Source organism: Lepisosteus oculatus, chromosome 25 (genome assembly GCF_040954835.1).
Source record: "Lepisosteus oculatus isolate fLepOcu1 chromosome 25, fLepOcu1.hap2, whole genome shotgun sequence".
Classification (NCBI taxonomy): Eukaryota; Metazoa; Chordata; class Actinopteri; order Semionotiformes; family Lepisosteidae; genus Lepisosteus; species Lepisosteus oculatus.
In genome coordinates this window covers 4,256,527-4,278,634 of record NC_090720.1, presented here as the reverse complement: position 1 = coordinate 4,278,634, position 22,108 = coordinate 4,256,527, and the positions used below count along the sequence as shown (strand labels likewise).

The window sequence follows — 22,108 nt, the reverse complement described above, 5'->3', positions numbered from 1 at the left end:
ATTAAAAACAGTTACAAACTGCTTTGTTCCTCTTTAGGGCTTCCTAAGTCAATATTTTCTGTCTCTAATAATTCATAGTAAGCTTTGATTATACCGTTCACGTGCATGTAATGGTAAATAGGTAGCAGTGTTAAATGTAACTGTATTTGGCTTCTATTGGAGCTCCACAGAAAGTATTAAAAGGCAGGCAAAATGAAATGCACTACATTAATGTGTCTGCTCCCGGTTTGCAAGTTAGCAGGGCGTGAATTCAAGAGGGACCTCTCAGTTGTATTCGCAGCCTCCTTCACTTCTCGGGGAAAGCGAGAGACGAATGCATCACTATCGCTAGACACAGCCGGGGGAGAGACTGGGCACGCATGAGGTGACAAAATCCAGAGCCCCCGACACAAATCTACTCTGGCGTTTAGGCATTGCTGTTTTTTCACTTTTACTGAAGTGTGACTTTTTTTGCCTGTCTTTCCCGCAAAAAGATGGATATGTTGTAAAACAGGGTTTGCAAAATGGAAGTAAATGCAAGTTTATTGTAGAAGCGAGAACTAAACAACTGGCTTTGTTTTTTTCTTTCTCTGCCAGGCGTTTCTGACAAAGTGGTTTAGGGATTGAGGGATGAACGATGTCAGTCTTTGGAATCCTAATTCTTTAGAAAAACGGGTGAATAGATTTTTGTAGAGGTTTAGCTTTAGAAGCTGGACAGTTTAAGGGAGCTGCTTTACCCAGTGGATTGATCTACCTTTTGTGCATTTGTTTGTAAAGTAGGAGCACAGCACTCTGCCACTGTTACAGTATCGAGTGCTACATGAAACTTAAATAAACTTATTCTCCACATAACTCTTATTGTTTAATCCCTTTATATCAAAATGTTTTAGTTAAGATAAGGACTTTAATCTGAATGTGACTCCACTATAGTTTCCTCCACATGCTGCTACTATTGCTACTCCTGTGACTATTAGCACACTAATAATGATAAATGAGAAGTTGCATTTTTCCCCATCAGATGGAAGTGGAAAAAAATTACTCGGGGTTTTCTCAAATCCCCTTGATCATCATTTGCATGTACCCAAGGCCCAGAATGATTTTAACCCACCCTTGGGCTTTGTATTATAACAGTCTTGGTGGGAGACAGATTTTTCCAGTAATGGGTGTTTAACATGAGTTATTGGATTCAGGTCATGCAGGAGCAGTCACAGCAGCACCCAGAGAAAACATAAACAGAGGCAGAGCTCAGCTCCTAACACATCACTCCAGACAGGAAGGCAAATCTGGCAGAAGGTCATCTGGCCCCCAGATGCAGAGACAGGACTGCAGAGATTTATTAAAGAAGACATGTTAAAGATGGTTCAGACCCCAGATTGCACTGCTCCAAATCATTCAGCAGTTCATCATGTAATATATTGTATTCATGATATCGACTCCCTGGTATTGTCTTTAAAGCCTCAATGACTACTGTGATAAACTTCCAACAATCATCACGTCCAAAAACAGGAAAATTAAAATAGCAGCCACGACAGCCTTGTAGTTTGGAAGTTTGCAAAACAAACTGCTGGTGATCTCCTTCATCCACACCCAAAGATGGTTCCACAGCTGAAACACTGTTTCTTTTCTTCTCTTTAAAGCATGGAAAAAACCTTTACTTGTTCCTTTGCAGCCTATTTGAACTACAGTATATACACTTTATTTTTAAAAAGTAATGGAAAGAGACAATATTAGGGGTGTCTGCATTGTTCTGTTTTTTTTTTTATTGTACAGGACTTCAACACCCAAACCATGGTGTAAGAAATATCTAGTGGACACAGCTGAAAAAATTACTTTACTGCAGGCGCGGATTTAGTCGATCCCCCCTCCTTTATTTGTGCGAGCTATAGTAAACTCGAAGGCGAGTGATTTTCTCCGTCTCTGTAATCTGAGTCTTAGGGGTGACATACATCCCCAGGAATGAAGCCACCGCAGAGCCCTGCACATGACTCACTTATTGCAAGGGAATGGTGTCTAACATGTCTGTGCTGTGTGCGAGAGGCTGAGCTGTGGGCTTCTATTGTTATCCTAATTGTGCATGGTAGCAGGGATGATAAAAGACAGTAAGGACGAGCTGTAACTTTGTTATCTCTGGAAATAATGGTCAGACTGACTCCTGTGCAAGGCATGTCGAATGCCATGTAATTGTTTTGTCAATCAGTTGCACACGACAGTCTTGTCGAGATCACCTTTCACCCTATTGCCTCAAGCCAGAGTGGTGAACTGTGACCTATCTTTCTAGGTAAAGGCCTCACTGGCTGTATCCCAGAGGACTTAAACAAAGTCACATCAATTAAGCTCTCTCACGTAATTAGCAAGTTAATTCATGGCTGGGGAAGTTGGGTTTCAAAGGGGGCTTGAGCTGTCTTTACGCAATTACCCTGACTGAAGCAACACTTGGCTAATTTTCTAAGACATTTGATACTTTGAACTTACAATTATTCCATCTCTGGTATATGCCACAACTGCCATATCTAATATGCCTGGTGTAAACAAGTTGCTATTATTTTTTTTTTATTCCATTGCACGTTACACATATCTTGTTTCACCCTGGCCTTAAAACAGTCTTAAAAATGAACTGCGTTTTGTTATTTTTAGAGAACCTCTTCCATGATGACAAGATGTTACACTGAACTCTCACCCAGAAAAACCTCCTACAAACAGGAGCTTTTGGGATGGGCAGGCTGCTCTGAAGGTATGTAAAATCCTATTTTCTCATGAAAAGGTTACCGTCAGTAGGCTGTGCCTCGCGCCAACAGCAATACACACCCATTCAAAACTTTTATGTAAATTGATGCTAAATACTCCGTGCCTGGGAGCTGCTATAACAAGAATTTTCCTCCTTTTTTGTAATTTGAAATTCCAAACGAAAAGGGAGCCTTTTATTCTAAAAGACAAAACAATCAGGCTAGGTTTCATCAGACATAAAAAAGAACTAGAATGTAAGGGGTTATGTACAAGGGAGGCCATTCTGGCTGCTGTGTACTTCTGCACTTCAGATATTTCTGTATTTGAAACAACTGCTTTGCTTTAGAGGAAAACACCACAGCATGATGAACTGGTTAAGCTCCCTCTAGGTGTCTGAAGAGTACAACAGTGGACGAGTGTGAATCCTGCACACATTGTATTAAGAGTCTTTCCCTGAGTGCTCCTCCGAGGTGTCTGTCTCAGCTGGTAGCCCTCAGAGATCGAAGGGTGATGGGCTCTGACTCCCTTGTGAAACTACTATACACAAAGAAAGATTGTATGCACGTGTCTCAGTTTGTCTGACAAAATAATTCTAATTTTTGCCCTTTTACACTGCATTTGGATTGTCTGAGTTAGATGTAACAGTGCTATGAGAGGCTACAATCTGTCCTCTGTAATAATTCAGTTTTTTTTTAAATTTAGATCACAGGGTTTTTCTCATAAATATAATCAGTTTTTATATTTTAGTTTCCCACAATATGCCCATGTTACAAATGTGAAGCTAAGTGAATATCAATTGATTTCCAATTAGATACCTTTTGGAAAATCTCTTTAAAGTTCAATTACCAGCTGAGCCATCACTCACTGAAGAGAGAAAATCTCTGCAGCATAGTGAGAGACTCCATCAATGCAACCCACAGTGGTGTTATCACTGGTCTCGCTTTGCTTTGTGTTGAACATTCAGAAATTTTATTTAAGTTTGTGGTTATACAAAACCGTAGAATCATAGTTACATACAGTGTTGATAAGGAGAAAACCAGACAATACTCATATATTCTGAAAAGTCATGTACCACAAAAGCCTGACGTTTTCAATTAATTAAATTACAGTGAATCAAGTGCACCTTAAATTGGAAAAACAATATGCTTACATATCACAAAAGCTTGGCGCTGAGCATGCTGGTAAGGCATTTAAGTATGTTTCTGTCTATGAAAACAATAATGAGAGATAAAAGCTTTATTTTTCGGAGAATGGAGAGATCACATTAATTGGAACCAGTCTAAAGCAGCGTCATGCTTTAGTTGTTAAGATATTTTTCTGGTACACAGTGTTTTGTTTTGTTATTTGAATGAAATAGAATAAAAACAAGTTGAAATGCTTGAAACATAAAGTAGTGTGTTCAATTCGTTCAAAAGCCTGACCTGACAAATTTAGCCTGAGCGCTGCTGTCTTTTAATCGCTGATGAGTGAAATACTGTGAATGAGATTGAGCAATCAGAGTACTGATATTGGCTTTTTGAATTGCATCTCCTTAGCCCCTGCTACTGTGCCAACATTTTTTTCTCTTAAGTTGTGCTTTCAGGAAGAGGGAATCCATTATGCCTCAAAGAAAGGGTGCCGAATTAGATTTCTTAATAACTTAGTGTTCCGAATCACATGACAAGATGCAGACCAAATATTACTTATCTTCTCATATGTCTGGTATTATCTTACAACTGGATACACACACCCAGGCAGGATGCTATCGTTTGAATGTATCACCCAAAGAGATGTTAGAGACAGTACAGCACTGTTCATTGTTACTAGCTCAAATTTGGTTTTCATTACAGATAGCCGTTTGTCTGTCTGGCAGTACAAAAGGAAAAGTCACAATTTGGAAATGATGTAGTAAAAGAATTGTGTATGCACTTTACCTCATTAGCTCTCCCTTTTGATGTTTACATACAAATGTAATCCCTTCCATCAAGTGCAGCAAAACCTGAAATGTGCAGAAAGTATTGTTTGGTTGCTGCATGAAGCATACTGTGGTAAACTTCTTAAACAAAAACATACATTTAGGTTAGATTTTTTTAAGCTTGCAATTTTTTTTTTCTGTAGATTGGGTAAAGAAGAATCGTTTAGTTTGTGAGTCATTGTTTATTCAAAGCTTTTTCATATATCTAGTAAGGCACATGTGATTGTTTTAGGCTAACTTGAATAGCAAATAACCCTCCCTGGATTATTAAGAATCCACATGACCAAGCTTTTATTCACTATAAGAAATTCAAATGTTCCAAGGTGGTCTTAGTTAGAGTTCACAGTGAGTAGGAAGAGAGTCATTTCTGCAAATGTGGAGCAAAGTTTACACTTCAATCATTCATCATTGTGGTTACAAGAATGAAATCCAGCATAAGACATAAAATGAAAAGAGCAAATTCCTGAAAGAAGAAAGAATCCAAACAATTACCTTAATTTTTCAAAGCAGCGCTGCCTTGATTTGTATTTGTTGTAAATTTGGAAATTATTTACAAAATCACTGAATAAAATAAAGATATTCATAAAAAGGACAGTTAAAAAGAGGATCTCTGTTTTAGATTAGGTATTCAGCCTATGTGTCTGTATCTGTTACATCGAAGCCAAAAAACAACAGAATTATTTATGAGGCTATGTTAGTGGAATAATGTTGTGTTTAAAATGTACCTAAATACAACCCATAATTTTATCTCATTCCTCATTTTGTTTTGCCTCGCATGTACAATATGTACTTTGTGTTTTCCACAGTTTGAGAACAAGACTTTACTTGTGAAAGGTTGTTTTTCATCACTCTGTTTGGAGGTGGCAAAGATCAGGGGCTCAGAAGATTGAATCGTTTTTTTAAATGAGATTTTTAGTTAAGCTTTGTTTAAATAAGAAGATGCCAGCTTCTTCACAATTGCTGTAAAATACAGAATACAGAAGGAAGACTGATAATGAAGCCCCCACCATACACCATTATTCATGATTCACTATGAATAACACTGATTGCTGAAACTGATATTACATACTGTAATTGTTTCTCCTGTCCACCTTGGCAGAAATACAGTGCATGCAGTAGTTTTGCTTGTAACCCTTCCACACCTTCACCACATATTTTCATTAGTAGTTGCATTAGATCTGTTTGTACTTTGAGTGCATGGCTGAACTCAAGTTCCTTTCTGTAAACTCTAAAAGAATTAATGTGGAGATATTAAAAATAATGCTGTAATGCTTCAGGTGCTTTCTTATTTAGTCTGATTACATTTCACTCTGAGCTTGAACTACCTCTCCTACCAAAAATCTGTCTTGAAGCAAACGGTGAAGCAGTTTCTCATTTCTATGCTATATGTGCTGTGTGACAGGGCTGGTGGCACAGAGTGGCTGCTGCCCATCACCCAGATGAGCATGGCATTTCAGTGGTGGGTAAAGGGAGCCAGGTTCCCTTCATCCACATATTGCAATATTAGAGGATGAAAAGTGTTATACAAGTGCAAATCATTAAGTATTTTAAACACTCGTATCCCTTCAATGTCTAACCTTTGACAACTAAGAATCACAAATGATATGGGTATAGTATGGATCCATTATTTTATCCATACTTTTTGTAATTACTTTGTGGTGGTTTCACTCCTTGTGGAGAGTTTGCCACTCTCCTTTCCTATATGATCTGTGAGTTTCACTAGTCTGCCATCTGTACCAGAAACTTAATTAATAACACAGAGCAGCCAGAGCACTGAGCCTACAATGGATCCCTTCTGTACTGCTTACATCTTTCCAATTCGAGGTTGTGTCCATTAAGATGATGTGCTGTTTCCTGTTTGTTAACCAGTTCTTGATCCATGTGCACACATTACTGTGGATTCCTGCAGCTTTTAGAGAATTAAGCTTTTATGAGGGACCTGGAAATTCTAACATACAGTATCACGTTGTATGTTTTGGTTTTATAAGCTGCCCTTTCTGCTTGCTTAAGTGATGCTAGTAAACTTGTTAAACAAAACTTCCCCTGTTTTATCCATCTTGGCTGTCTCTTAAAATGCCATTGTTTCAAAATGATTCTGATAGTTTAGCGTTTACTGTTGTTTCCATAGCTTTACCAGAAAATAGGCAAAACTTATTGGTCTGTAGGTTAGCATCAGATTTACAACTCTCCAATCTATTGGAACAGCTCCCTTCTGAAATGAGAGTTGAAATATCCTAGATAGAAGACTGTGAATAACATTCTTGGTTTCCTTTAGTTGGACTTAGAAAATAACATAAGGCCCCAGCAATTAATTAGCTAGCCTGATTCCTGTAGAACCCTAATAATGCTAATATTATGAAGAATATATTTTTTGTTTGTCATTCTTATGATCATATATATTTTTTTAATTATCTTTTAACCTTGACACTCCTACCTCATTTTTGTAATAATTTCAAAGTAAAGACCCTGACTTTTAGACAGAAATGATCATTCCTAATTGGTCATATTCAATGAAAATCAGGTGAAGATCTTGTCCAATCATGTCAATCCCGAGGCCAGCGAGTAAAATGTAGTTTGTGTGGGGGTGGATGAGTGTGTGTGTAAAGGGCAAGGGCTGGGTTATTACCAAGATAATGGTTAAGCAATCACAGCTGGGAATGGGTTTTAGCTCTTGGGAAGAGATTTAATACAACTAATTGCTCGATTTTCTATAGTGTATCCATATAAAAGGATCTTTAAATGTTTTACATACAGTACGTGTTGCATCTGAAAGACAGCAGCTAGTAGCAAATCAGGGTTGGAGCCTCCCTTCAAAATATGTTTATTAACCTTGATGGTTTTCTACACCACTTCAGGAACCCAAAATGTAGCTCCCTGTCAATTTGTATAAAAAATGTCAGGATGGCTAACATATTGGTGAGAGAGCTAAACTGCAATTAAGGTATATTTGTACTGTTAGCCCGAGGTATACAGAAGAACTAAATGAATGCCTGGTGTGTTCTTCTCTGTAAAGCAGGTCTGATAGACCTGTCACAGACCTTCCTATGGACCTAATTAATACTATCTTGAATCGGCAATGAGTTCACAATGTTTTACTGCATTCCAAGTCAACTAGTCAAGACGATACGCCACTCTTTTTCTTACTGAAACCTAATCAGAATTATGTCAACAGACAGACTTATTTATTCTATATTATGACATTTTTTCCATAACATGCCTTAACAACACCCTTTGGGATTAAAGTCAATTTTGGCAGGGACATGCATTTGTAATTTCAAACACTTAAACACTTAAGTGCTTCCTGGCTGAGATTGCAGCGTTTTTTAAATGAGAAATCAGAGGCGTTCTGACACCATGGCTCTGAACCTGCAGGAATTTTGGAAACCGACCCCTATATAAATCTTTTGGCCACAGATGTATGACTTCACACTGTAAGGAGTGGTCCTTAGCTTGTCATGATAGATACCATTTTCCCAATGGAAATTTTTTGTTGTGTATGCATAAGTACCTTGATAGTGCTGTTGACAATATTTCAAGTGCACAGTATAATATACTGTAGGTGTTGGTATTTTAGCTGTATACACTCCTTTCCCTTAGCCTGCTCATTACTTCAAGTAAACGCAGTGCATACATTCAGTATTGCAAGTAGTTGACTTTTCACTGTCATATTTTAAGCATTTCCCTTACACCGCTATCTTTTAGTATATACTGTATAATAAAATACCCCAGTATTTTTTATATGTATGCCTTTATACAGTACATGTATATGTGCATATTGCTACAGTATATACCGGTATATGAATATGTCTGTATGTACACATGCACAAATGTTGATTAAATTTGGCACTTTAATTTTTAAGAAATGGCATATACATTGTGAATATGATAAATTACAAAAAAATACAAATGAGGAGAATGCTATAAACTAACACGTAATATGTTTTTTGAAAAGGGCATGCAAAAGTGAATGGTATCTATTCTGGCTTCTATAAACAGGAACTGTATTCTGTTTGGGTGATGTTGTCAGGGTACTCTCTTGGAATCTTTTTATTATTGGCAAATTTATTAACATTAATCAGTACCTGCAGTGGACATTCAAAAAAATAGAATGTGAGTGAACAATGTTGGTCATGAATCACTTTATATAGTGGTCAATTGAAACTTGCTGTCTTAGCTCTCAGTGGGCAGACATGCCTTATATCAGTTCAGAAATGTATAGTCCCTCTTCACATTTCATGGTGTAGATTTGCTACAGCTGGCATATATGATTTCACTTACAAAAGATTGTGGTGATGAACTTGTGGCTGTTTCCGATCATTGGTTATGATACTATTTGGCCAAAGTTATCCCAGTGAGCATTGTGAAATTAAGCTGGCCTCAATTTGTATTAACAAGAAGGAGGCCCCTCCCAAATCCTGCCAAACTACTAATAAAACAAATGATCTAGTTCAGGAGATAATCCAGAACTGTCAGACTGGACCCAAATGAGCTTGAAACTGGTTAAAATCCAATGTGTTTTCTGTGGCTTTTAAAGCTCTTCCAGAAAAGAGTTCCAACAGAATTGAAGTTGAATGACGTATTCCATAATTCTTGATAAGACTATTGAGTGCCGAGAGCTAGAAACAGATAAAAAAGGTGATGATCTAAAGGTATAGTCATTCCCATTTCACGCAGTAGAAGCAATGCAAATATGCCGCTTTAAAAGAAAAGGGGGGGTAGATACTTTTTGACGCAAAGTCAGTCATAAATAGATAAGTGTGCATGTTTCTATTTTCATTTGTAAAAAGAAAAATAAAACCAAAAATTGCCTCTTGTTGGCAGCCAGTGGATTAGTGCTTTTGTATTCATTAGAAACACAAATGGAAGGAGGGAGGGCAGTGGTTTACCAACAGGCAACCATTAAAAACCGATTCAGACCACGCTGCGTGCTCATGTAAGAGCCCAGTCCATACACCTTCCTGTATGTGGTTAAAGGGAGGGATTGCAAATTGCTGCTGTCTCTTTTGTCTGCAGCCCCTCCTACTGTGTTTACGTTAATTGACCCTATTCAGGTGAGTTCAGAGCTCTCACCCAGGTCCCACCATAAACATATACACATAAGGGTGTCTTTTTATTACTTGCACATGAGGCCAGCTATGTTTTAAAGCCCTCATAGTAACAGATCACTGCTGGCTGCATACCACAGTTCTGAATCAGCAGTGCCTCCATAAATCAGCATAGCTGGAATATTTGCGGCCAGCTCCAGTAGATTTATGCAGGAGGTACATCAGGGGCCGTCTATGGTTTTCTGGGGGAGAGGGTGCTGAAGGTTAGAGGTTAGGGATTTGAAGTGGAGGGGGGGTTGGGTTTGATGGCAGATTTGCAGGAAGGAAGGATTTATATTAAAAGAGGCAGCAGCAGCAGCAGTCAGCCAAGAACTTGACAGAGGTGGAATTTTAAGAGACAGTGCCCCCTGTTAAATCAGTGCCGTCACTTTTTCAGCCCAAGAAGTGTCAAGCCTGACTGGAGATAGTACAGCCAGGCGCATCTCTTCTCCATATCCATGTTCTTTCTGCACTGACAGAAAGCCTGCAAGAGGTTCTTAACTGCACATTCCTTGGGCACCTTCAATGGTTTTTCCTGCCCTTATTCATTCTTTCCAGTATCTAGACTTCTTATATCAGATCTAATTTACTGGATGCTTCCTAGATTTGAAATAAATTGGTGCGTGTGAATGTTAATGCAGTGTTAGGCAGATAAGAAGTCCAAATGAATTAAGTGGTGATAGGTCAGAAACCTGGACAAATGAGGTTTGAGGTTGGGCAACAAAAAACTGGAGCTGACAAAATCTGAAATAAGTTCTTGTTCTTGTTTAAGTCATTTCTAAACAAGTGTCAGTCTCTGAGGAAGCAAGTATACATTATTACCATGGCCCTAGCTCTGTTTGATTTCTCAACCTTATTTTTTACTAATGAAAAAAATGTAATCTACATGGAAAGTATATATTGATTAAAAATAATCTCCTTTATTTATTAGCTTTATATAATGATTTCCCCTACTGTATCGACAAAGTCTCCAAGTCCCTAGATGTAAGACAACCGACTGTGAAACCAATCGTGGGCATGAGTGTTTTCTCAACTTAAATTTTTATCTTTTTACTGCTAAACGTAACACTGATGACTATAAGATAGATTTATAGTCTGACTATAAAAGATTTTTTCGATTGTCATTCAAATTATGTTTGGCAAATCTTTGTCACCTTTTTTGGTGGTTCAGCTTCTGAAGAGGCTTTTTCCTTGTAAACCAGTTTTGAATGGCACATTCATGTCGGCGACATTGAGGGGTAGGTTTCTTCAGTTTAGATCCAGGAGATGCCAGTGTGTATTGGAGACCTCTGGCTGCCTTTGGATTTACAGGTGCCTCCCAAGCCACTCGTCTCACAGCCCATGGTGGTGAGATATACTTGCACCACTGTACCCTGCCAGGAAGAGGACTTAAGTGTATCCCAATGGACACAACAGTGGGAAGAAGTAGACTCAGTTTTTTCATCCCACCTCATGGGGGTTAATTACTTTTTGGCGGCAGTTTTCAAATAACTTATGTGATGATACATAATAAGTGTGAATAAATGTGATCCTCTTGTTTTCTGGAATTCATTTATTAATGACAAATATGAGTTTGCTCTGTGCAATGCTATTATGATTACAGTATTACATTATTTAATAGTTTTAAGTAAGACATGATGGTTTCTTTGGTGACATGAATCTTGAGGGCACTGTATATTGATTGCTGTCATGCTACATGTTGCGGATAACCTTTTGTTTTTCCCTCTCTCAAACCTTGTCAATTGCTTTTTATATCCTACTAATCTTCAAGTTCTTCTTGTGTAGCAGTGTCAAGGAACATGGAGGGGTGAGGTGCATAGGGTTTGAATAATCATGTAGGCTATATTGAATTAAAATCCTTCTCTTACACATTCATTTGATTCCATATGTTTGCAAAGGAAATTTGTCTTCAGGAAATTAAACAAAATGGCAATTAGTGGCAAAGTCATGTGACACATTATCAGAAAGCCAGTGCAGGAATGGCCCCATATGCCATTTCACTTATTTTAATTGGATTGCTTTTGAACCCTGTTTATGTAGCGTGCCTTCATTTCATTGAAAATTAAGCGCTAATACATTAAAATCTGTGTCATATTGGCAGGTTAGATTCCTTACATGAGTAAATTTATTAGGTTGTCGACCTCTTTCATGATCGCAGGAAAAAGCCAGATAGAGCTAGCAATGGGAGATGAGAGTTAATCAATTAACAAGCAAAGAAAAAATAGATATAAAACAGCCTTCTCATATTCTACTTTTTTTCAGGTGGTTGACTGACTGGTCCAAGTTGCTTTTTTTTCAGTAAATCCTGGAACATTGTAAGACATGCAACAGAAGCTGTTCTTTTGAGAGAACCCCCTCCAACCGGACAAACCCGACTGTGCTGTCATGCTCTGAACAGTCACTTAAATATTTGTGAGCTGGGCAGTCAGAACAGGGCAGTGTATGTGTGTGGGGGAGCATAAGTCCACCTTTTAAATCATGATTTAGAAATGGCTTACAGGGCTGCAGCTACAGTTGAAACAATTTGACCATGAAAATGTAGAGAATGTTCATGCTGTGGTGGGCAGGTAAGATACAAAAGAAAAAAAAACCTACAATTATTCCACGGTGCTCTATTTTACAGGTTATCCTTCTCCAGCCGGAGGCTAGCAGACAGAGGTCTGCTTTCCATCATTGTTATCACAGGGTCATCCATGTAAAGCACTGCTAATGCATTTTTGGAAACAGGTAGTCATATGCCCTGCAGGCAACAAACCCTTACACTGACAATTTCCACATTACAAGAAGTACATTAATCATGTTGAGCTTGGGCACCATCACTGTTCACCTTGTGCTCTGCCTGACAGGTTAAAAAGACCAAGATGAAGCGTAATTTATGCGTGCTAGACACTGGTTCACAATGGCTGCTGAGCTCTTACATCTAACGTATACTCATAGCAATCTTTGAAAAGCAATGAAACTCTATATCTTATATTTTATTAGATCATATAATATGCTCATATGCATGAATATGTCTTTGCTACCAAGTGTTCTTGTTAAAATAGAATTTACCTTTTCTTTTTTAAAGTGAAAGTCAATGTCTTTCTTTGAGAGTATTTTGTGGTTCTTTTGTTAGGTGGAGCCATTTGATTAGGCCTTTGTTGTAACAGGTGATTTCAACAAAATGTTGTAGTTTAAAATGGGGGGTAGGAGCACATCATTAGAATCCTAATTTCATGTTTCTGAAGCAACATTGCACTACTACATTACCACTTTTCCACTTTTCACTTTTCATCTTCAGTCTTTATTGATCCTGTGATGGATGAAGGCCTTCACAAGACTCTGACAAACATTTCTCTTCAGCTACTCTCATCCATCTCTCTCCTGTGGATCTGCTCTCTTGCCATGTTATAAGGGTAATTTTTTTGTTTCCTTGGATTTAAATGTACAAGCACACACATTTCTACACTTGTGACCATCCTGATTGATTATATTTTTATTTTTATGCACTGTTCTCTACCCTGCCAAAATTTAACCCTACATACAAACAATACTTGGACCTTCAATTTTTTAAGAAGGCACCATATGGTTTGGATTTCTGAAGACCATCTCGCTGGTCCTTATATGCTTGTTTCTCAGGAGTTATGATCTTTTTTGACATTTTGTCACATTCGGTCAGGAGTCCTTCTGCACGTGCTCATTCACAAGAGATAGTAAGAAAGTAATGATTAATTAATGAGGTATGTATCAGGTTAAAATAAGCATACTTGAAATAGAAAAGGTGTGTCACACAACACCAAGCATGAGAGTGGAGCATACTTAAACACAACATGCAGGGCCTGGAATTTCTACAGAATGACGATTCAGCTATGACAGAAAGGGGGAGATAGTTCGAAAGCAAAAGCAGAATTGGCAAACAAATTAACACCCTGGCCTCTCTCTGCTTTTAAATGCCATTGACAATAGGCCATGCCTTCCTATCCCATCTCTTGAAAGTCCATGCAATTAATTCTGTTCAGGCTGTTGGCCAGGATTGTAAGCTAACTAGGATGAATGGAAGAAAAGCAATATTTAATTTTAGCTGTAGTGCAGGTTCACATCCCTGCTAAAGTGCTTAAAAGTGAAGCAGCACAGCTCGTTTATAGAAAAGTTCATTGTTTGTGGGGCTTTTTCTATCAAGCTGACAAAGCCTCTAGACTCATGGAAGAATGCGAAGATGTGCTGTAGTCACACTGGACACACATGCCCCCAAATAAACAAAAAAAAGCACAGAGAAGTGTCACCACTTAGACAAACAGGTTTTGTGTTCTTTCAGACAACAAGCTCAACAGACAAGTTGTATTTGAATGAGACTTTGCTCCCTGCCTGTTGCTCATGTAGCAGATTTGAGTCTTTTTAAAGTAAAGAAAACCCACCTGCTGAAGAAAGGATTATCTAGTCCTCATCTTGGAAAGAGGGCTAGCTCGCAAATAATGTCTTATAAGACGTACAGGTATGGAAAGCTCACATTTAACCATCCTTTTGTTATTATCCAATCATAGGAATATTATAATATCTTCAGCAATGTAGAAAGAATCCTTAGGGAAATTTTCCTTTCCTTCTTCTGCCATAAGTATTGCTGCTGGGCTTCCAGAATAACTGTGTTTTCAGAGACCAAGGTGTTCAGTGATGTTTGCATCACGTGTTTAGAATTAGTCCTTTTTTGGGAAGAAAAAACAAATGGTTGTTTTCGGGATTAATTCTTTTTTTTTCTGGGTAGATGAGCTCAAATTGCCATTTGTATAAGAATAAAGATATTTGTGGATGATTTAAAATGTAACCACATAGTGGACCAAATGGTTTCCAAGCAATGGACAGTGTAACAATGTTTTCAGACCCGGTAGCTTGAAATGATGAATGCGCTTTTGCAAGGCCAGCAAAACATGTGTTTGACTGTGGTTCATGGGCTGCATATTGGATGTATTTTTGTGGTTCAGAGCTTTTCAAAGCCTTCTTTGACCGCACTCCCTTTTAACCTTTGCTGTCTGCTGTCCATTTGCTCATCCTGTCCTCCTGGAGGATTTCAGTGGTCGCTGTTAATTTTTTTTCTTACTTTATTGAGTTCTTGATGGTTCTGGTGATGGACTAAATTGAACTTACTTAATAACACGAAGTGCATCTTTCAGCCTTCCTGAGTAATGCATGTTAACCTGTGACCTGGGCACAGGAGGATCTCAACAGCAGCAGCAGACAGGTTGTCACGGATCACCAGGGGGGATGACAGTGAGCCAGTGATAAATGACAGGCACTGATTTCTTTAGAAACCTTGTTCTGCCTCCATAATAATCGGGACCAAACTGTGGAACACAGAGGACTCAAAACTGGTTTCATCTGGACACAGCTTGCTTCTTTTAAATGTCTTAACAGAGTGAGGTTTCTTCTTTTTTCCTTCAATGCCACATAAGAAAAAAAAATCAATTTCTTTGGCAACTAATGTAAGCCACAATGCCAGAAGTGCTACACAGCAAAGAAAACAGCTATTTCCACTCAAAGGCAATGATTCTTCGGTTTCAAGATGTGACTATCACTTGCAGAACTAGGGATAGTCAAAAAAGGAAAGCCAACTGAAATTAATATTGACTATTTTGAACAGGGTTTCTTTGTTCCCTTTCTTAAAATATAATATCAAAGGGCTCCATTGTTACATACTGTATCAACTAAGACCATATGTCTTTACACGATATGTCATAATATGTCATATTATGTCTGCCCTTTCCACCAATGTATTATAGTAAATGGAAATCAGAATAGATGAACTAATGGTTATTTTGGAGGGTTTACTGCTATCAGCAGAAAAACCCAGCAAGCCCTTTCAGAACTACCCAGGCACTGAGTGAACCAAAAGCATTCTACTTTCATGCTTTTGTATAGAAATTGAAGGCACCTCTATCTTATTTTATTTTCCTGCATGTTACAATTCCAAGAACATTTGTATCAACTCTAATACACCAGATTAACAACATATGCAGGACTTGGGATTGGGAAAACAAAAACCCTTTGCAGTTTAACTGTAAAATATGTGTAAAATGGGAAAAAAATGGACCTTGCTGATTCGCAGTACTTATCATTTCTGTACCCTTTAACAAGCCAAGATATTAATAGGGCTTGTATAGAAGAATGTTCCATCAACTGCTCCACTAAAGGCAAGGCCTGGAGGTTCTCCTAAATGAAGTGTATAATCCAATTCATATCACTGGTGAAATCACTGTAATGAGGCCCAGACAGATGTAGCTTTACCCGTTTCTATGGTTTCCATGACTGGCATGTGCTGAAAGTCTGACCTTAGCAATTAACACTGAAAGACTATGTCTGGAGCAAGAATGAACCGCGATTTGTACTGAAAGCAAAGCAGGGAAAGAGAAAAAGAGGGAGGCATGAGCAGTTGATGTTGTCCTAAAAGCAAAAGCTGGAATACTGAGGTCGAGCTAGTCACAGGAATGCAGGTGCTAATGACTGCTTGTGTCAGGAACTGGCTTCTTATCCCTAACTTCTTGGTGCCTCAAGGTAAATAGATACTATCCTTGACATGTTCATTGCAGGATCCTGTCACTGCCACACCTGCAGTTTCTGTCCCTTTTATGCTGGTTAGAATTGACAAAAATTTACCAAGGGTGGGAAAGGAATGCATGAGTGAAATGAATGAATAAACAGATATAAATTTTATTTTAGCCCAAGTGAATTTATTGTTCACCATCAGCCAGCACTGATGTTGCATTAACAGTGCCAGGACACTGTTTCGGTGTCATGAACATGCCTTTCAAGGCACCCACTGATATACAGTGCTGAGACTCCAACAAAAAAAAGGATATTTTTAGTTATATAGAATAATGACTTCTGTAGCTTCTCTTTTTGCCAAAGTCGTTGGAATACTATATATGAAATATATACAATCCAAGATCCCCCGAGGCTAATATAGAAGTCCACTTTACCCTCTTTTCTTAGATTTCAGTCCTTCAAGAAAAGTGTCCATCATCTGGTTTCTAATGCAATGAGTGATCTCAGATGAGAATCTGAAATCAATTGGTTCTTAACCTTCCCTGAATTTTGGGGGTAAATTGGATTCTTTAGATCTTCTTGCAGAGCTTGTCTCCTGAGATCATTTCAGAACTCTGCGTTCTCAACAATGAAAACTCTAAAATACCCTCTTTGCAGCAATCAGCCCATGCAGTTACAGACTTTTAACAAACTTCTGATTTAATTTATTAGTCTTTCGGGAACATTAGAAATACATTTGTCAACAGAACAATAGAGCAAGAAAAGAGAAGAAAGTTTTAAAAATGCAGTGAATAAATAAATGTTATTTTTCTACCATCTAATGGGAATGATAATGGATTCCAAAGAATATAAATATCTTAACAGCTGAATATTTATAATGTAGTCATAAATTAGTCATTTGTGAACCTTGGATTTGTACAAAATATTTGCGTTTTAAAGGGATATGTGTCTTTTTTATATGACGTAAAGTGAAAAAAACATTATGACACTATAACCAGTTTTAGGTACATAAACTTCTGTGCAGTATGTTTGCTATGCTACATTTTCTAATTTCAACACTGGAAAATGTCTTTAATAATCATTTTTCTCTATGAGTGTTTGCATTTCAATGAAGATAACTGAAGGATTGAGGTTTACTTTTTAAAACTGGGTGCTTTGCCCTTTTTTGGCAATATTGCTATTTATCCTAAACTCAGGTGTACCTGTAATGTCCAGAGTGGGTTGGAACACTAAAACAAACTCCTGTACAACTCTTTATCAAAGCTTATTATTCTGTCAGAATATATACAAAGTCATCTCCATTGTGAAGGTTTTTTTTGCGTGGGTTTGTTTGAGATTTTGCTACCTACGCCTAAAATGAGAGAAAAGGTTCCCTGAACTCTCTGAATTGCTCGTGTAGAAGAAATATCTGTCCTTCCAGTAAATATTCTCTAAATATGTCCAACCTGGGAATCTAGTAATGTCAGTCAGGCAAGTGGAAGGCATGGTAGCATTGCACAACATGTAATTATGACATGTTCTTTTCTGTTCTTATGTTTTTTTTCCTCAGCTCTGTTTTCTTTTCAACAAATCGCTGTTACCTTTCACTCAGCAATACATGGGGGGTTATTTATGGTTTTCATTGGCACCGTTGTTATATATTGCTGTACAAATTCAGATCAGAGTTTTAGTGTTTTCAAGAATACGGTTTCCTGTTTCCTATTGAATAAAAGGAACAGCCAATATCAGGCCTCCCCATGCTAGTGTACATTTCATATTCTCTTAAGCTGCAGAGCTGGCGTCCTGATCAGACCCAGTCTACAGGAGTGACCATCACTCTACTGGGGTGTAATACTGGCTCCAAAGATTGACCTCAGCTTTCTTAGCATTTCAGCAACTAGCTGGTTCTGGTGTGGAACTTCACAGGTGCTGTTTACCTTTTACTCTTTAATTCCTTTGGCATTTGTTGCTAAGCACATTTATCCATTCCTGTCATTCTCTTCTGTTGTTTATGAAGGTGATCAAGTTTATTTGTTCTGCAGAACATGCATTAGCTATATCTCTCACCTCTGAATAAGCAGAGCTGGTAGTTTTCTTGGATGGCACACAAATGCCTGAAATGGTTTCACCTGACAATGCTAAAGCCTGGGATTACAAACAATGTAAATAAACCAACTTGGCCTCCAGACAAGACAGAAGCTGTAATTATGCATTAACATGCAATCCCAGGTGCCTTTTAATGGATTCTTTTGTGTTCAGAAAGCACTGGTATTAATATATTGAACAGCATTAAAACCTTCGTGAAATTAAAACAACAATAAAATAAAACTGTGCTCTCGGTTTTTCAATTCACAGATATTTCAGTGGTTCATTTCACTGTAGTATGTAGTATGAGTATCAACTTACCATTTTAATACAGGAAAGTCTCCAGATTTCTTCAGCAAGAGGATCCCTTTTGTAGAATTATATTAGGTTTTTACATCTTTTCCTCACAGAGGATATGGCATATTTCACATTTCAGCACTTGTGCCAAATCCAAACCAGTCACATATTCATATGTAATTGATATGTACTGTATGTATTAGCCTATCTGTAGCAGTGTCCTTAAATGTGAGATTGCAACCTCCCATTCAAGTGGAAAAAATGTTTTTTTAAAAATGTATTGGTTTATATTTTAAAAGGCATAAAAACATGTGCTCTCCCACCTATACTTCTTTATTCACATTCCAAATGATTTAGGCATTCACAATGCTGTTTAATATGTTTCAGATCATTGCATTTGATGTTATCATTGGGAATTTATATAATTTTGTTTTGTACACCACAGTAGAATAGAAGTAACTGCAGATAAAGATCAGCATATCAGCATACTCTACATACAGATTTGTATACATTGAAGGAAGCATTCAACACTTGCGGAATGTGTTAATATGATCTGAACAGAATCTGTTGCTGCAGTAGACAACTTAGATGAAGTCTCTGGTGTTCACATTTTCACATGAACCACTTGGACTGCATGAGTTCTGCTTCTGCGTGTGTTTAAAATCTTCATAGTAGCGGGTGGATACCAGCTCAGAGCTCGTAGGCTGGCAGAGGCAGAGGGAGGTGGGTGAAGTGTCTTCAAGGTAAAAGGCACTATTTCCTGGCACTTGGAGCTGTGTGTGTCTGTGTGCTTGTGGGGGAGTGTGGGTGTGCAGGGAGGCTGGGGATTAATCATTATTGCACTGGCCTTAGTCTTGCTGGGCAAACGTTGGCAAGGTTCCAGCCTGCTGAGCTCTGACGTGGCGGCTGATTCTGTTAAAAAAAAGAACAATCTGTACAAATGAGCTCCCAGGGTTGAGAGAAAAACATTGCATTGTAAAGACATTTTAATGCCCCCTGCAAAACAGTTTCTAAAACGTGTAATACAAAAGAGCTTTATTTTTCTATTTACGTTGAAAACACTATTTACGTGTTTAGAACTGTTGAAATTATTTTATCAGTCACATCCTTAATCATGTATTTATTGGCAGGGTTCTAGTGTGTCATGCCGTGTGTATGTGCAACTGTCCCTCTTTTCCACTAAAAAAAATTTGAATAATAAGATTGAGGCCAATAAGTTTAATCATCCTGAATGTGGGTTGTTCAATGATGAAAATCTGGTGAAAATCTGTTCTGAAATCAAATTATTAATAGGCAAATAAATGAAAAATAGACAAAAAGCAAAGTAAAAGTAAGGACTATTGAACCAAATTGTTCAAATCAAATGCATTCAGTAAAAGCCCTATAACATACTTAGCTCTGTCAGGTTCTACCTATGCAACAGGTGTACTTCACCTTTCAAAACAGCGATATGAATTACACTATAAAAATCACAGTGACTGGCTTTTTTTTTACTGTATGACATTCCATTGCTTTATTAATTTTTCCTAAACCCACAAAAGACATAGAGAAAGACATACAGTACATACATAATAAATAAAAGAAGAAAACCCGACTTGTTTTGTTTTCTTTCCCAGGAAAGTATAAATAATAAATACAGTAACATCACCCCCTACTCCCTCACACTAAATAAATAAAAATCTATCAATTCCCTGTGAAGTGAAAAAGGGGTCATTAGCTGAGCTGTGAAATGCATTCAAAGATATGTGGGGAATCAAGATGTCACTCACTCAGGTTAATTAGAGAGGAGCTGGGAGTGTGCACATGTGACAGTGGGAACAGAGTGACTGACATTCTTTCATATATGCTGTAACGGCCTTTCAAAACCAGAATTCTACCTTGTTAAGTTAGTTACAAGGGCCTATTCTTGACGGAGTAAAGAAAATCATAGCCTTTGATACATATTTTAATAGGCCCCTGCAGCTCAGATATGTTGCACAGTATTTTTTTTTTATTTCTTTGCTGTTTTATCGAACTGTATTCTCATTGCTCCCTCCTTCCTTCAGCTGCTGCATCCTTCCAACCAGCTTCCTGCCCCCGTTTCCTGCACTTTTAAGAAAGTGGACTTCCTCACGAAAGTCGAGTTCAGAAAGTAGTCCCGGCTTTCTGAAAAAAATGGCAAAAACAAAAGTGTTAGAATTTCATTCACGTAAGAAGAAAGAAAGATGGAAAAATCGGAGTACTGTTGGAAAATTTGATATAGGGCCTCAGATTTAGGGAGTGCCCCACTGAACTTCAAAAAAGTATCGATAAACATTGTTTGGCACTGAAATTATACAAATTTCCAATAAGTTGTGAATGTATTGTTTTTGAAGTCCAATCTTGTGGTTTCAAACAGACGAAATCCTAAAAAAGGTTGCTGTTTCTGAAGGAGTTCTGACCTCCTTTGGTTTATGCTACACTCCTTAGCAGACCGTCCTATAGTAGAGTCTCAGGTTGCTCTTCTAAACCAAAGCTGTTTTTTTATTTGCTTTTCCTAAATGATAATTTCCTAAATATCACTTCTGTTAGAGGTGAATTTACAGTACAGGTTTTATTAAACTTGTAAGTGCCTCATAGGGAAATACAATGTGGATCATTCTCATCCTGTCCATTATGAATATGATAAAGTTGTGCTCTTGCTTATTTGACACCTTCCAAGTTCTGTCCTGTAAATATTACTGCAGACATGTAAGGAACATGATCCAGAAGCAGTATCCTAAGGCAGATTCACATCCAGAAGCTTTGGAAGACCTTACCAAGCTCAGAATTGTGATGTGTTCTCAGGGGGTGGAATTTTTAAATTCTCCCCTGTGGCTATTTGTGCCATCATAGGTACGGCACCTGGGATTATGTGATGTTGAAAACATTGTATTTCAGGTTGCCCTGGATTCATTTGCTTGAGGTGTTCATCAGCCCTGAACACCTGTGTCTGTTTACACTCTTGTGGTCAAGGAGACTTCTAGCACAACCACAAAAGCTCTGACTAATGCAGACCCCGAGACCTTAATTTGAGGTTTCATATGTAATTAATATTCTCCCCAAACAGAAGTATGATTGCACCCCTAGAGGGGATCATTTCGAAGCATTTTAAGTTTACTTTAGGGACCTCAGTGGCATTAAAGAGTGAAATGGTTGCAATGCCACAGAAAGCACTTTAATGTGCTATGTGAAGAAATTTTTGGAACGTTAGTCTTTATATTTATAAGTCATGCAGGCCTAAATTTCCACTTTTCTGCTCAAGTGCAGAACTTGCAGTTTGCTGTAGTGAATACAGTATTGTAAGATATCAAAATGAGAGTGAAAACACATGTGCAGTACATCTCAAACACAATGAAAGAATGAATTGTGTTTTTTATAAGTAAGAAATTTCTTATTGAATGTTAAGTTAAAGAAAAGGCCGACGGCACAGTGGCGCAGTGGTTAGCGTTGCTTCTGGGAAAGTTGTGAGTGTGTGTGTTTCTGTGTCTGTGTT

The 22,108-nt window shown here is 37.9% G+C and overlaps 1 protein-coding gene across 2 annotated transcripts in view; it reads left to right on the top strand.

The window, feature by feature from the left end:
* Positions 1-22,108, top strand: part of LOC107075574 (MORN repeat-containing protein 1) — a 165,296-nt gene that overhangs the window by 132,426 nt on the left and 10,762 nt on the right. For both annotated transcript variants that reach the window (XR_011183659.1, XR_001477079.2), the window contains exon 17: positions 2,614-2,710. The gene's annotated coding sequence lies outside the window, so the exon portion shown is untranslated. The remainder of the gene's footprint in view (positions 1-2,613; positions 2,711-22,108) is intronic.